Source organism: Ursus maritimus, unplaced genomic scaffold (assembly GCF_017311325.1).
Source record: "Ursus maritimus isolate PB19 unplaced genomic scaffold, ASM1731132v1 scaffold_2, whole genome shotgun sequence".
NCBI lineage: Eukaryota > Metazoa > Chordata > Mammalia > Carnivora > Ursidae > Ursus > Ursus maritimus.
In genome coordinates, this window is record NW_024424452.1 from 60,987,381 (window position 1) to 61,004,022 (window position 16,642).

The following is a 16,642-nucleotide window of genomic DNA, read 5'->3' on the forward strand; positions in this document are numbered from 1 at the left end:
CCCAAGGTCAAGACAGTTGTCTGCTTTAAGAGCTAAATTAAATCTCTAAAGCCCCTCAAGAACCCCCACCCCCACCCCCGCCACGTGTACTACAGTGAACCTCCAATGACTGGAGCAGGACCAAATTGCTCAGAGAAAACCCAGTAAAACACTCTGGACCTTTGCTAAGTGCAGTGCACTAGCCCTCCAATCTCCAATGGCTGGAGTCAAGGAAGCCAGGGACAGAGTGATCCTTGAAGTGCAGAATGCCAGAGGGAGGATTGCAATGCAAAAGAACAAAATGATGAAAGCCAAACTGTAAAATAGAATTAAATGATCCAAGAGTTGGAAAGCTGGCAATTGAGCTGTAAATTGTAAAGACATCTCTGAGTCTAATTGGTTTTCAGATCCCACGACCTTCTGAAGGAAAAGTGATCTCACCCTCAAAACATTTTAGACAAGTGGTAATTGAATGGTAATTGAATCTATTTAGAGCTACAACAAAGTCTAGGCGTTGCTAAACTATGGACTAGACTCACCCAACTATAGTGACCCTATGCAATATTCTGCAATAATGTCTTTTATTTCTACCTCTATTGATCTTTCAGAATGTGTGGAATACAATAAAAATAATACATGAGAAATGCAGAAAAGCAAATAAACTCATGAACAAGAGTGGAAACAGTCAATAGAAACGAGTAGAGAGACAACTGAGAATTTGAAATTATGTGACAAGAACTTTAAAATAATTATTAAAAAGTGTTAAAGGAGGGGCACTTGGGTAGCTCAGTTGAGTGTCTGAAGCTGGGTTTCAGCTGAGGTCTGCTTGAAACTTCTCTTCCCCTGCCCCATCCCCTCTTGCACACACACACTCTCTTTCTCTCTCCAATATAAATAAATGAATCTTTAAAAGAAAGCTAAAAAAAAGTGTTGAAACAATGGAAAATATAGACAGCATATAGGAACAAATAAATCATTTTAGCAGAAATTAAAGTTTTAAAAAGATAGAAATGGTAGAAATACAGGGTAATAGAAATGAAACATTCATTCAGTGAGCAAACAATAGATACAGTGGAGTAAATAATCAATAAACTAAAAGACTAGTCAATAAACATTATTTAAAATAGAACACAAAGGGCGCCTGGGTGGCTCAGTTGGTTAAGCATCAGCCTTCTGCTCAGGTCATGATCCCCAAGTCCTGGGATCAAGCCCAGCCTTAGGCTCCTTGCTCAGCAGGGAGCCTGCTTTTCCCTCTCCCTCTGCCTGCCTGCCCCTCCCCCTGATTGTGCTTGCTCTCGGTCAAATAAATAAATAAAATCTTAAAACAACAACAACAAAAACAAAAAATGGAACACAAATAGAGAAAAAAAGATGGAAAAAACACAGAGCAGAGAACTAAGATTTGCATATCAAATAGCTTAGCATTGAATAGCTCAATTGAAGTAGTGTCTCATAATTAATATTACATTTATAATTTTATTATTTTTGTTGTTTTAGGTAATACTGTAATGTCATTACAGTCATGAAGTGGAACTATAGATATAATGGAATTGACATTTGAAATATACTAACAATTCACAATTTTCTTTAAGTTTTGGGGTAAGCACCACCAAATTTGACAGACTGGATTAAAAGGGCAGAGGCAATAAACATATCAAATCATATTTTTAAAACCCCTTTTTTACAGATATAATGAAACATTTCAGATTTATTCCCTTTAACAAGTATTTATTGTATATCCTTATTTATGTATATTTTCTTGTGTGTTTGGACAAGATTTACCTTGTATTTCATCACATTTGATACATAGAATTTTTTTCCCTTTATTTCTTATAAATTGGATAAAACCAAACTTGACCCTAAATTTTACCATTCACTAAACTCTTTATTTCTCCATATTTTATTAAAGTTATTTGTATTGAGTACTCTAGGTACATTTGTGGTAGCAATTAGATAATTCATCTAATCTTCTAACTTGTATCCTAGCTAAGATGCATGCAACTTCCAGGCCTGACCCGTTGTATCCTTCACTTGCTCTCATCCCCCATCTAGTGGCTGGACAATATGAGAACATTCCATCTGGGATCTGGGACAGACTAGATGGGGCAGAGTTGACTCACCCTGCCCCCACTCTATCACACTGAGTACCGATTAATATATATGTGACAGAGAAGTAAAAATCCCCTGAATTAAACAATCGAACTCCAATGTGTATCTATTATAGCAGCTTGTGTTACCCTGAGTAGTATAACACTTTATTTTTTGTTGGGTTTTATGATAAAATGAAGAACAAGGCAAGAGACAAGTAAGAATGAACAAAGGATAAACATGGTGTTCTTTATCAATTTGCACTTTTTAAAAAGATTTTATTTATTTGAAAGAGAGAGAAAGCACACAGAAGGAGAGTAAGAGGGAGAAGTGGACTCCCCCCCTGAGCAGGGAGCCCGATGTTGGGCTTGGTCCCAGGACCCTGAGATCATGACCTGAGCTGAAGGCAGGTGCTTAACAGACTGAGCCACCCAGGCGCCCCTAATTTGCACTTTTTTGTGGTAGCTTTGTCATAATTTATTCTAAGTTCACTGTGCTTTTCTTTTAAGTTGTGCATCTACTTGGCCCTACAAAAGTGTTACCTCACTTGTAAGAAGTTTTCTTTGTGTCATCTGTGCTGCTCAGCAGTACCAAATATATAGATACCAGTAAATAAATATAGGAAGGAATAAATGAAATGGCTAAATATCTGAAAATATTATTGATTTACCATGTTTGTATATTTCATTTTTTATAGTAAATATCACATGACTAAATGTATTTACACATGACATGTATATTGTCTTAGTTTGTAGAAGAACTCAGAAGTAGACAGGGATTTAAAGCAAAAGAAGGGGGGGAGGGGAAGAAGAATGGCGATAGTCCTTGGTAATTATTTTTTGATTGAATAATGAAACATAAAAGCCTTTTCTATTTAAGGTACTCTGTGAGTGATAGTTATATAAAGATAAAAACATTTCTTTACTAATCATACAATCTAATTAGAATATCTGATAGGTAAAAATCACACACAATGAAACTTACGTTAACAGGGAAGTGTTATTATAAAGAAAATCACATACTAACAATGGAGTACTAAGAGCAGAAACTGAACTTCATGGTATGAAGATAGTTTAAAATATAATCTCTGAGGAAGCTGATTTTAGTGGAATCTGGAAACTCCCTCTCTCACTCTCTTAAAAAAAAAAAAAGACCTTTATCAGCATGTCCATTTCAGAGTTGGTGTCTGGGAGGAAGACTTTCCTCTGCCCTATGGCTCTTCTATCCTTCTAGCTGGACTTAGAATCAAATTGACATGAGAGAGATTAACAGGAAAAAATCAAATGTAATAGGCTTTACTGGGCATACAGACGGGGAATCCATACAGACACAAAATTCCAAAGGCAGTGGCGCAACATGAAGCTTATATGAGCTAAGGAGAGGTGTAGGGGCTGAGGATTCAGAGGGGAAAAGCTCATTAGTAAGAAGGTGAAAAGAGATGTTTAGAAAAACAAGGTTGCCCTATTACATACATGAGTTCCTTAGGTAAAGGTGGGAAGGTTCTCTATTAATAGTTCTATTCCTGTTACAGGCTTTCCTTTTCAATGTGAATTTAGGCAGCTGTGGGGGAGGCAGAGAGCTTTTTCTGCAACTAATGGGTTTTAATTACTTTGAACTCGAAATAATCTTTGTGCCAAAGTGGCACATTTTGGGGCGTCTCATCCTGCACTCCTTCATTTGGTATCTCAATTTACTTACGAATTTTCTTCATGTTAAACTATTTGATGCAATCCTGTGTCTGGCCCTGTGTTCAAACTTCTAAGTTTGAAGGTCTGGACAAGAAAATGTGAGAATAATAATAATTTTGTATTAAGATCATCTCACTTTTGGATACTTAATATTTTCAAATAATTATAAAATATGCATTTTGAAGAGGAAGAAACATGAAGTGATGTTTCATTTTATGAAATCAGTTCCTAAATAGGAACTTTTTTGTAAGCTCTCTGCCCAACATGGGGCTTGAATTTACCACTCTGAGACTGAGTCACATGCTCTACTGACTGAGCCAGCCAGACACCCCTCTAAATAGGGACATTTAAAAAAAAAAAAGAAAAGAAAAGGAATAGATGTGCAGCTTAACTGTATAAAATACCATAGTTTATAGATGATCATTTGATAATAAAATTTTACTAAAAGGACTTTTGTTATAATTTGAAGGGGGAAATAATATTTGAGAAGATCAGAAAGTAAGCTATAAAATTAAGCTGGATAAATGTTTCATAACAGTTGAATGGCATAAAATCAACGATATTTTAGGATGCCCTTTAGAAACACAAACCGGATAAAACAGCAATTTCTGTTGGAAGGAAAATCAAATTCTCCCACTCTAATATAAATGAGCAGGGGATTTCTCTGAAAGCTTTTAATCCACTCCAGCAGTCAATCTTCTTATAGAAAGAGCTGTCCTATTATTTAGACATTCAAGTAAAATTCTACCTAAATTAATAGTTATTGCATTGTAATAAGAAAATAAGAACTGGTTTATATGTGTAAATTCTCCTTTAATTATGGAAGGAGTGTATGATAAAGTCATTACAAAACAAAACAAAAGTTCCTACTTTTAGCAAGTCACTTCTAATCAGGTTATATAAATATTTCTTTCTGGTTTAACTCTCCTGGTACAACCCACATAGTATCAATGTGTGGAAATTTGAGAGTGGCCACTCTCGTTTATTCAACTGGCAGAAAAATAATTCAGTGGCGAAATGGTCTTTACTCTAGGCTCTGGGTCTACACTATGTGGCTCTGCTATTCTTTATTTCTATAGTGTGCAATAGCCTTTGTGCCTGACATCTTCTCTCTCCCTTTCCTCTCTCATTGTCCTCTCGTGTCAGTCACTCCATTCCCCTCACCCCATCCCAGTGCTCATGATGTAGGAAATGGTTGGGGTTCAGGTCAAGAAAGAATTCTTGAGATGTCTTCAGTGCAAAAAGGTGGTTTTATTAAAGAAAGGGGACAGGACCAGTGGCAGAAAGAGCTGCACTGGGATTGTGATGAGTGGCTGATTATATACTTTCAAGTTGGGAGGGGGTTAGGGATAGTGGAAGTTTCTAAGGAATTTGGAAGCAAGTTTTCCAGGACCTTGAGGGGCTAGCTGTTGTTAGGATAAGGTCATTTATTACTGTCTAATAAAACTTTGGTACTGAGACTCTTCAGATGTGCATTGATGGGTCATATGCTTGGGGGATGATTGCCAACATGTATCTTGAGGGGTAGAGATAAAGGAAGTTTCCAAAGGATTTTTGTATGTTAAAGTAGACTCCCAGGACCCTGGAGGTTGGGCCAAGATTGTCTTTTGCCCTTAGCAAACATTAACATCCAGGCAGCTGAGTTCCTAGAGGAATGTCACCCTGCCTGTTTCAAGGACTTGTCAGTGGGCTGTAGGCAGTAAGGAAATTTAATTATTTTTTCTTTTGCCTGTTTCCCACATCCATCAGACATAATAGTCAGCCATTTACTTACATGTAATTATGCTACTTGATGTATTGGGTTCATAGGGGGGGAAAAATGAGCTCCTAATCTGGTCCAACTCCAGGTGATTTATCTGTACAAGAGATGTGTTGTATTTCTAAGTCTACCCTCCCGATCTACTTTTACCTGTGGCCTAATTTTAAAACTGTCCCTGTTGGATTTCCTCCTGCCCCAAAGTGCATTATCAAAATTAGACTACTTTTTTCCAATCTTTAAAGAAAAAGGAGTTTGTGGAACAGTTTTCTCGCTGTATGCTTTACATAAACTGAGTTAACACAAAATTGTGTCTGAAATTGACTACATTTTTTTTAAAGATTTTATTTATTTATTCAACAGAGATAGAGACAGCGAGCGAGAGAGGCAACACAGCAGGGGGAGTGGGAGAGGAAGAAGCAGGCTCCTAGCAGAGGAGCCTGATGTGGGGCTCGATCCATAACGCTGGGATCACGCCCTGAGCCGAAGGCAGACGCTTAACCGCTGTGCCACCCAGGCGCCCCTGAAATTGACTACATTTCTATCAGAAAAGAATTCACTTTTCCAAAAGCTACTTTTTAATTTCCTAATTAACTTTTTTTTGTTTATCTCACTATTCTAATTCTTCAGATTCATGTTTTACCAGCTTTCAGTCTTTCTTCTTTCAACATAATAATATATAGTTCATTATCAATCAGTTTAAAATATTTTCTAATTTCCACTATAATTTTTTTTCTTTAACCATTGGAGGGTTAGGTGATATATTATCATCTACCTCTTCTCCCCAACATACTCAATATCAAGAAATATTTATGTGCCGTACCCTGAGAGTAGAGATGGGAAGGATAGTTTTCTATTTTCCTTGCACTGAGGGTGTATCTTTTTTGAGTTAGTATTATAACTGAACCAACGTGAGTTTGCTCTTTGGTGGGTCAGAAACTGTACCAGGTTGAGTTGTTGCACAAAGTAAACTATTTGCAGCAAATAAGGAGATCACAGGGAATGGCTTCTAAAGCCATGACTCCCCAAGAGAGGGTGAATGGGTTCCTCCTGTTTAGGGTTAGGATGAAAATTTAGATAGGGAAACTTTGTCATCCTATGCAGTGGTGGGCATAAGGTCACACATGTGCCTTGAAGAAACATGCCTATACATACATGGTAAGTTACGTAAATGAGGTTGAGGCTCCCCCTGGAGTGGAGATTTTGGTATTACAATGAGGTAAAGGTAATTGTAGGTCGTTCCAGAGGTCACTCCATGGTCCATCTGCAGGTGTGAGTCAGGCTTAGCTCAAAAGGTCTAGGTGGTCTGGGCCAGCAGGATTTTGTCAGGGTAATCGCCAGTACATGGGGGGTGGTTTGGGGTTTCATTTGCCTGAGTTAAGAGGAAGACCGGAAAGAAGAGCTTAGAAGAAAATGTAAGACAAAGGTTAGTGAGTCCAAGCAGGTGGGCAGTGAAGGCCAGGTCTTGGGGTCTAGCTGGTGACAGCTCTGGGTCTCCTATTATACTCTCTACTTAGGCCCTGGGGATTCATACTTGTTCTGGTCCCCGGAGTTTTTCAAAACAGGAAATTCGCTAAGGCAACTGCAGATTCAGTGTTTCTCACTCCTTCCTCAGTTCTCGCTCTCACCCAAATCCTGAACTGGTGATTCCTTAACATCTTGGCATTTCTTCATTTTTCATTAAAGAATTTTTAAAAATATGTTTTACAAAGAATCTTATTTATTTTATTCATGAGATTTTGTTAATATATTCCAGTCCATAGTTATCCCCCTGCTTCCCAAAGGAAGAACATTTGCTTCCTTTTTTTTTTTTTTTTTGAGTTCTTCAATCAAGAGATGCAGGTGGGCTTGGAATAGGACGTTAGCCAAGTGATTAGGTTGAGAACTGAATAAATGATGCTTATGATACTGTGTGGAGTTAGAGGCAAATGGGGGATGAGATAGAGAATAAAGTTTCAAGGAATATCACTAACACAACAATTTTATATGTATATATCTTTTCTCTTTTGCATTTGCTTTTTTGGGAACACACCCATATTCTGCTCATGTTTCATGGGATGCAATATCTTCTACCGTTTTAAGTATACTGTTCATAGTTTCATGGACTTTTTCACTGTGTCCTTTATTGCCCTGTATTCATTTGAGGATTCTTTTTTGTTTGTTTATGTTGTTTGTGTTTTATATCACTCATTAGAGATTTGCCCCTGACTGATCATCCTTTGCGGATGATCAGCAAACTGATGATCATTGTAAACTTTGGCTATTTGGAAGGGGACTTATGAATTATTGGGTCTGATTAGAGGATAATAGAAGACCAAGTCTTTAAGGAACACGTTTTAATGTCAGTCTCTGTGGGTTTTCTTTGTGGGCTGCCCATTTTTCCAGAAAGGAAGACTGAGTTAAGGAAAATCCTGGATGTCTTACGGTTCTATTTGTAGGTTTTCATTCAATTCTGCTGCTTTCGTGTGTCAGCATGCAGTAGCTCTCCTGTCTGATTGGTGTTCATGTAGAAAATCTGATTTTCAGAATCTTTATAGGATAAACATTCCAAGCCCTATCATAGTGGAGAAAGCACAGTTCTGTGTTACACAAAATAACAAAAGGAATCTAGAGTTCAAGTGATTCTTATTCAAAGTTTTAACACTTTGTTAAACACTCAGTTTTGTATCTTTATCTCACATGTCCTCTGTGTCAGTGGCTGCTAATTAACTACTAGAAATTCATAAACTGGCCTTAATTGATTTTTGGAATAAAGATGGCATTTTCTAGTTTTCCTTGAGACTAGGTGGAATCTTTTATTTGTATCACTAGCGAGATGCGGGTGGTTATATGTGACGTTTCCAAAGCATCTGCTTTAAAATTGCTAACTCTACCAAATTAATACAACTTTTTGCTGTTTTTGTTCTTCCATCTTCCAAACTGCTATGTTGATGTGATGATTTGCAATCATCTTGGATCACGAAGTAAACTGAGGAAGGAGGCCAGACACTGGAATGGTGGAAAAGAAAGTCGGAATCAGGATGGCTACCACCATATAAGTCCTGGACTGCCTACCTCAGTTTTCTTTCTTTTTTTTTTTCCAAAAAGAAAAACACAATTTAAATTTGATTCAGTCATTTTAGTTTGGAATTTTACAATTATATATTGTTGAGCTTAACCTAACTCAAAATTACTTTCAATGACATTTGTTGCTTTTTCTTCCTGAGCTTTTGCTCAGTTCTGTGACATAAATGTGTCAAGAATGTTATGAAATACATGGAGGCAGAGATTCAGGATTGCTTCTAGAGGAACACTTGCCAAAGACTCCACTGTTTTCTTCCCTACCCCTCGTAAATATCCTGTTGGTAATCACAGTATAGTGTTCTTTGGGCACTTGGAACACACACGTCTCCACTAGCAACACTGATTTTGTGTTCATAATGGGGAGTGGAGCAGTCTGTGGTTGTCCTCTACTCATTAGCCTTGCTCTGTGCTTCTTGCCTCAAGTAATGAATTAATCCTGCTCACTGCATCTGCTGTCTGTGCTGACTCAGGAGATTTGCCATCAGACCAGATTTCATACCTGCCTCTCAGAAGGATGCCCTAGATGAGAATGGGGATACCTTAGTCCACTTGGGCTGCTATAACAAAATACCCCAGACTGGTGGCTTATAAACAACAGAAATTTTTTTCTCACTGTTCTGGAAGCTAGAAGTCCAAAATTAGGGTGCCAACATGGCTGAGTGAGGGCCCTCTTTCAAGTCATAGACTTCTCCTTGAATCCTGACATGATGAGAGGTTTCTAGGGAGCTCTTTGGGCCTCTCCATTACACCTTTCCATAAAGACATCACCCTCATGATTTAATTGCCTCCCAAAACTTCACCTTCTAATACTATCACATTGAACATTACAGTTTCAGTGTATGGACTTTGGGGGGGAGGGCACAAACATTGAAACCTTAGCAGGGGACATGCCTGATCTAGGCCTTCTGATGGCCTAAACCCTGCCCAGCCAAATAATTGGAAATGCCTGCCCTTCAAATTCATCACCAAATGATCATTCCCAGATACTCCAGCCTTAGAATATTCAGTTTTCCTTACAGTCCTGACAGTTGGTATTTCTGGAAAACACTCTCGGGCCTCTCTCGTACATGGCTTAAGCTTCTATCTGAGATACACTTTTACTACCTTGTTCAATTAGGAAATGGCGAGTCCTCCTTGAAGACCCAGCTCTAATTTTTCTCCTGTTCCAGAGTCCTGCTTAAACCTTCAAGTTGAATTTACTGATTTCCTATGTGTTCTCTTATCACTTCAGATTAACAAGGTAGATAAAAGTTACAGAATGATTTGATGATACCACAATGAAACCATTCTGGGTGGGATGAGGGTGGTACCTTCCATGCCCCAGACAGAATTTCTTTAAGTTAAGGAAGATCCACAGAATCTGTAAGAATGTAAAACAAAACCACATTTATTTAGTTTGGGTTTGAGATGTGCGTTACGATCTTTAAGGGCACAATAAGAATTCTTAAATAATCAATATTGATTTGTCTGCCCTTTTCTATTATCATCACTAGCACCAGGTTTCCTCCCTGGTCCTCAGTTTGTCACCTTTTCTATGAACACACCATGGAGAATCACAGAACATAGTCTTCTTCTTGCCCTACCCATATCTTCTTTCTTCTTAGTTCACTTATATCCATTTGATCACTACCCACAGGCACCTTACTTTTTCTTATATTAGCTGCCTACCCTTATATTCACTCAGCTTTCTTTCAATCCTATGGAATAGAGAAGGAAAGGTGAGGAAAAATGTGTCTTCATGCGAATTTGCCCTCATAGTGTGTTATCGTGAAGATGATGAGGCTTCTTTATATACTGCCCAGTTTAATAAGCCTCTGGTTATCTTTAGTCTGATTTTTTATGCTAAGAGAGGATCTATACCTGACTATAATCTGAATTTTTGCTTGAGTCCAGAGGAGGGAGAAATAGGATGCAGGTAAGTCCCACTCAATCTCAGTATGCTAGTTAGTTGAATTTTACCTACTGGATTGATGAGATTTTTAAAGGCAAGTACTATTTCCTATTCATCTTTACATTCCTAGCATCTAGCATGGTGTAGAAAACATTTAAGGTGCTTCATATAGGTTTCTCAGAATTTAAGAACATATTTATTATGTATATACAATACATCTTCAATTAGTTCAAAATAAGTTGGGTTTATGTCAGCAAATAATATCTGTAGCACTTGTAATATAAAATTTGAAATTGTCTCATCCGAGGCATTCTTAAATACCCATGAGAAACACTCCAGTGTCTGTAAAAGCGTGTGTATTTTAGTTTATAAATTCTTTACATAACTAGAATGAAGACCTTCTTTTCAGAATAAAAACCTGACACCACTTTAATGACTCAACCAAATAGTATTTTGAGTGCCCAGAGAAAAGTTATAATAAAGTTGCTAATATATAAATTTGCCTTTTTCTCCAAAGCATGCTTACATGTCACAATGACATTTCCCTGTACTTTTTGATAAGATGTCTGGTTGTGATGGCATGTGCTAAAAAAAAAAAAGGCACTTACATTTTTATAAGGTATCTTCCATTTTATGGCACTAATTTTACTGTTGTTCAGTAGGACATACACAGTGTCACTCTATGCAGTATCGCCAACAATCTGGTTTGGTCTTTAAGCATTTAGCAGACCTTTAACTATGTAACCAGCATCACGCACAAAACAAAACAAAAACCCCAAAAGCAAATAGAAACCATCTGTGTTTGTTTTTAAGTATATAGATAAAGCTCTTAATTGGTCACTTGCAAATAGTCATCCAGACCTTACTCTCTTTATAATGTTCTAGGTTTGGGTCTATACTAAAAAGTTTCAGCCTCTATTTCAGGTTGGATTCCCTGCGATCTCTGAGATAGAATTTTCATATAGAGGCTTCTATAAGGAATTCTCAAGTGGGGATGACCCTACAAAGTTGTCCCAAATTGGGGGAAAGGAAGCAAGAATTCTTTACTCCAAATAGATCAGTCATTGGATGCAAGCCATCCTGAGAGGGGGCATGCCCTCCAGTAAGGATGTTCTTTACAATGAAGGCAATTACCAAAAGTTGTCGATAGTTAAGAGCTACCTGCCAGCAATACTCACCTAAGCTAGGGAATATAAGGATAGATGATAGATAGATAGATAGATAGATAGATAGATAGATAGATAGATAGATGATAGATAGATGATAGATTCTCAGTAAATTATTTCATCTCTCTGTTTAAGCTATAAAACATAAATTACAATAATTTCTTCTTGATAAAACAGAAAAGCCTAGATTATTCCTTAGTGAGCTATATTATTCTTTTAGCGCACTAAAATTTTCAAGATAGTGACAAATTCTGTCTTGGTAGTTTTATGTGAATGGTTCTATGTGAGTTGGCCAAGTTAATGGATTTGACCCTCCTTAGTAAAGGTAATGGACTGATATCAAAGCTTAAGTAGAAATGAAATTCTAAATGTCTATGTGAAATACAGATTTGAATATCCAGCTGGTGATAATATCACTCTAAGTTAAAATTAGTTCTAGTTCCTCAAAATGTATGATTTTGACCTTCTCTGGAGTTCCCTTATGCAATTCATTTTATCTTTAATGAAAGAAGAATGTTAGACAATTTTTAACACTCAAGAATCATAGATTTATGACTTCTACATATTTTACTTTGTAGTTGAGCCAAAACAGGTAAAATGATTGAGTAAATTATATTTATAGTTCTAAACTATATAATTATTTTCTATGACTTTTGATCAAATACTTTTGTGATTAACTTATTTGAATATTACTTTATTAGTAGCCCTTTAATTTTTCTGAACTTATTCAAAATCAATGGGACACATTGAGAATAATAAGCCAATGTTATTACTAAAAATTAAAATAATTTGTATTCTATTCATTAATACTACATACAGTTCATTAGCAATTTCAGCATAAGAGCTGTTTTATAGGCCATATGTGCCATACAACCTGCTTTTTTAAGGTGTAATATTTAAACACAAGAATTTGAGTAAGTGTATGATTTGAAGCCAAAAGAGTGACCTTTTTTTTTTAAAGATTTTTTTATTTATTTGTTAGAGAAAGAGAGAGAGTGCCCATACAGGGGGAGTGGCAGGCAGAGGGAGAAGCAGGCTCCCTGCTGAGCAAGGAGCCCACCAGGACCTTGGGATCAGGACCTGAACCAAAGGCAGATGCTTAACTGTCTGAGAGCCTCCCAGGCATTCCCAAAACAGTAATTTAATAAATAATATTAACTTTGAAATATGTTTACAAAAAGAGGAAATTCTAGGAAATGATGCTGAAATTGAAATAGGTAAGAAGGGGGGGGTAATCAGAAGGGGGAAAGAAGCATGAGAGACTATGGACTCTAAGAAACAAACTGAGGGCTTCAGAGGGGAGGCGGGTGGGGGAATGGGATAGACTGGTGATGGGTAGTAAGGAGGGCATGTATTGCATGGTGCACTGAGTGTTATACGCAACTAATGAATCATCGAACTTTACATCAAAAACCAGGGATGTACTGCATGGTGACTAACATAATATAATAAAAAAAAGAAAAGAAAAGAAAAGAAAAGAAAAGAAAAGAAAAGAAAAGAATTGGGTTGGATCAAAAAAAAATGAAATAGGTACAAATTACAAGTTACTTTCACCTAAAGTTAAGTTTTTCCTTGAAATTGCTATTACCAAAACTTGAAATAAATAGTAGTAGATCAGAATATATTCTCTAAAACTTTCTTGATCCTAATGCCAAGAATGGAGAATGTGATAGGTTTCCTTTCCATACTCCAACAAACATATCTGACAGGCCTGGCAACTCAGACAAATTTTGGAAAGCACACAAACTCTCTCACACACAATGGCAGTTAGAAAACGAATGCATTCTGCAAGCTTTTTCATTGCTCTTTGCCAATTTGCAAATAGTCCCTTTTTATAGATATTTGGAATTATCTTTGCATGCAAAATTTAAACATTTTTAAGAACATGTATGGTTTTTAATGATATTTCTATGAAAGATTGTAATTAGGACCTCAATTGTATGATGAAAATAAAGGCAAATACATGTTTACATTATCAGTTATTAAAAAAAAACTGTATGAACAGCCATCAAATTAAAGTTACTTAGAGAATATATCAATGATATATCAAATAGCTAGTTTTAAAGCACTGAATATCTGACAATATGCATAGACTGTCTAAGAAAATGAAATACTATTTTGTGTTTTGACTATTATGTCATTCACAGAAATAACTGAAAGTTCTGTAAGACTTTTAAGTGTTTTAGATGATATTACTTAACAAGTTATACAAATATGAACCAGTGTTCAAATATACTTATAGAAATTAAGTCCATATCATCTTTATATCAAAGAGAGACATATCAAACTTTAATAAGAGGTTTATATAATGAAAGAAATATGAGGAAATGTTATTTGATATTTGTTTTCAATATGTATCTTTATGTCACATACACTTTTAAGGTTAAAAATAAGAAATTATTTGCATATAAATGAGCATTACGTAGTATTTTGCATTTAATTCACAAGTTATTTCCAAGATGTTTTCTTTATAATCAATTGATGTTTACCCCAAACCACAAATTAAAATATTCTCCAACACTAACTTATTTTTTTACAGACTTTTCAATTAAGTTTCAGGGATGATTAAGCAAATAAATTGCTGCTCCCAAAAGTCAATTTAAGAGTTTTATTTTTCCTTTCATTTTCCAGTAACAATAAACTATTTGAAATATAGGAAAAGATTAAAACAAATCAAAACATATGTTAGATTATAAAAAATAAACTATAACTCATATATTAAATGTTCAAAGAAATAAATGTTCTTTAGCAATCAAAAAACTCTTTGAAAGAAAGATTGGAATTTCTATTTTAAATGCATTCTTTTGAATAATTATTGTTGTAATATTAATTTACTTACATTCTAATACAGAAATTTTACAAAAAAATATACTCTGTGTATTGGGGGGGCGGGTGTGTGTGTGTGAGTGATGTATTTAAATTTTATCCTGTCTCACTTCATAGAATTTCTGGGATCCATGGTTTGAGGTTTCTGATGTTTTGGGAAAATTCTCAGACGTCCTGTCTTCAAATCTTGTATCTATAGGAGTCTTTTTCTCCTTACACTATGAGACAATACACTTCTGTAAGAGGTTTACATTGTTTGCCCAATGATTTTTTGGCTCTTTTAGCTAAAATTTCCCTCCCTTCCCCTCTGTTCCCTTCATCTTCCTTCTTTCTTTCCTTCCCACCTGCCTGCCTACCTTTTTATAATGTTTCCTAAAGTTTGCTATGGGACAATTCACTATTAAGATTAAAAAAGACTATGGCTTTTGAGACTTAAAATGGCGCTGGAGTCACCAGTTATCTGTAGGCAGAAAGTGAATACAGAAAGTTGCTTAGCAGCTAAGGAGGGCAAATTTTCCAGTGTCTAATTACTTTATAGTAAAAATGGTAATGAAGGAAGATGCCTCGCACAGAGGGCGGAAAAAAAAATCTACAGAGATTAAGGAACCATGTTCCTCTTCCAAGGGACAAAACTAGGGTCTACTCAAGAAATAATATTTTTTCTTATTCCCAGGGCAAGATGTCCCCTCAATGTCTCTTCCACAGAACTTCAGGACCATTCTGCTGTGTTTCCCATCTCCCTCCCTGAGTGCACATGGCACTTTCTATTGTTGTTATAGTGTTTCTATTTCTCTAATTACACAAAAATTCATGATGTTGAGCTTGATACCATCATGTGAGGAATTTTTGTTTTTATTCCACTGTTAGGGGATGAGTGATTTTTATTTAGCCCATCCTCCCCACCATAACTATCGGTTTGTTCTGTATAACTGAGACTCTGCTTCTTTTTTTTTTTAAAGATTTTATTCATTCATTCATTCATTCATTCAGAGGGCAAACAGGGGTAGGGGCCGAGGGCGAGGGAGAGAGAAAATCCTACGCAGACTCTGAGGGTAGCGTGGAGCCCAACTAGGGGCTCAATCCCAGGATCCTGAGATCATGACCTGAGCTGAAATCAAGAGTTGGGCGTTCAACAGACTGAGCCACTGAGGTGCCCCAAAAGTCTGTTTCTTATTCTTAATTTCCTTCTCTTCTCTCTCTCTCTCATATTTTTATCATTTTTAAATAATTTTTTAAAATATTTTATTTATTTGACAGAGGGAGAGATAGTGTGAGAGAGAACACAAGCAGGGGAAGCAGCTGGCAGAGGGAGAGAAAGAAGCAGATTCCCCGCTGAGCAAGAAGCCCAATGAAGGGCTCAATCCCAGGACCCTGGGATCATGACCTGAGCCTAAGGCAGATGCTTGACTTACTGAGCCACCCAAGCACCCCTCTCTCTCATATATTTAATAAGAAAAGGAAAGTGAACTAAAGGGTGTTTAATAAATTGAAAGAGGAATGGTTGTAGGCATTAGTACTATGTACAGACATTTCATTTTTCTTTATTCCAGGCATGAGATAGGATTGTACTTGCTAACTCCCCAGATGTTAAATTTGGCCAAGTGATTTACCGTATCCAGTGAAATGCAATTAGAAGCATGTTGGTCACTTCTGATAGAATCTTGAAGAGTCAGTAGAGGGTTAGCTGTGTCCTACCTTTCCTTCCTCCATAACCATTTGCTTTATTTCTAGAAGAGGTTGCTCTCAGAGTCTAGTTACTAAGCAGAGAACAACACAGAATATACACCTACCTGAAGCTTTGCGCAGTGGCAGTATCGTAGCCAATGAGGCGCGATTATTGCTAATTGAAAACTTTTCCCAGAATATACACCTACCTGATTGTGTATGCACAGTGAGGCAGAAATAGATCTTTTTTTTTTTTTAAGATTTATTTATTTATTTATTTGACAGAAATAGAGACAGCCATTGAGAAAGGGAACACAAGCAGGGGGAGTGGGAGAGGAAGAAGCAGGCTCCTAGAGGTGGAACCTGATGTGGGGCTCGATCCTGGAACGCCAGGATCACGCCCTGAGCCGAAGGCAGATGCTTAATGACTGCACCACCCAGGCGCCCCCAGAAATAGATCTTTGTTTTAAAACACAGATTTGAGATTATTACTTATTACAGCAAAATATAACAACTGTAC

At 36.7% G+C, this 16,642-nt stretch overlaps 1 pseudogene; it reads left to right on the plus strand.

Annotated features, from left to right (window-relative positions):
- The first annotated feature begins 16,251 nt into the window (after positions 1 to 16,251).
- On the plus strand, positions 16,252 to 16,383 carry LOC121104108 (annotated as a pseudogene).
- The last annotated feature ends 259 nt before the right edge of the window (positions 16,384 to 16,642 follow it).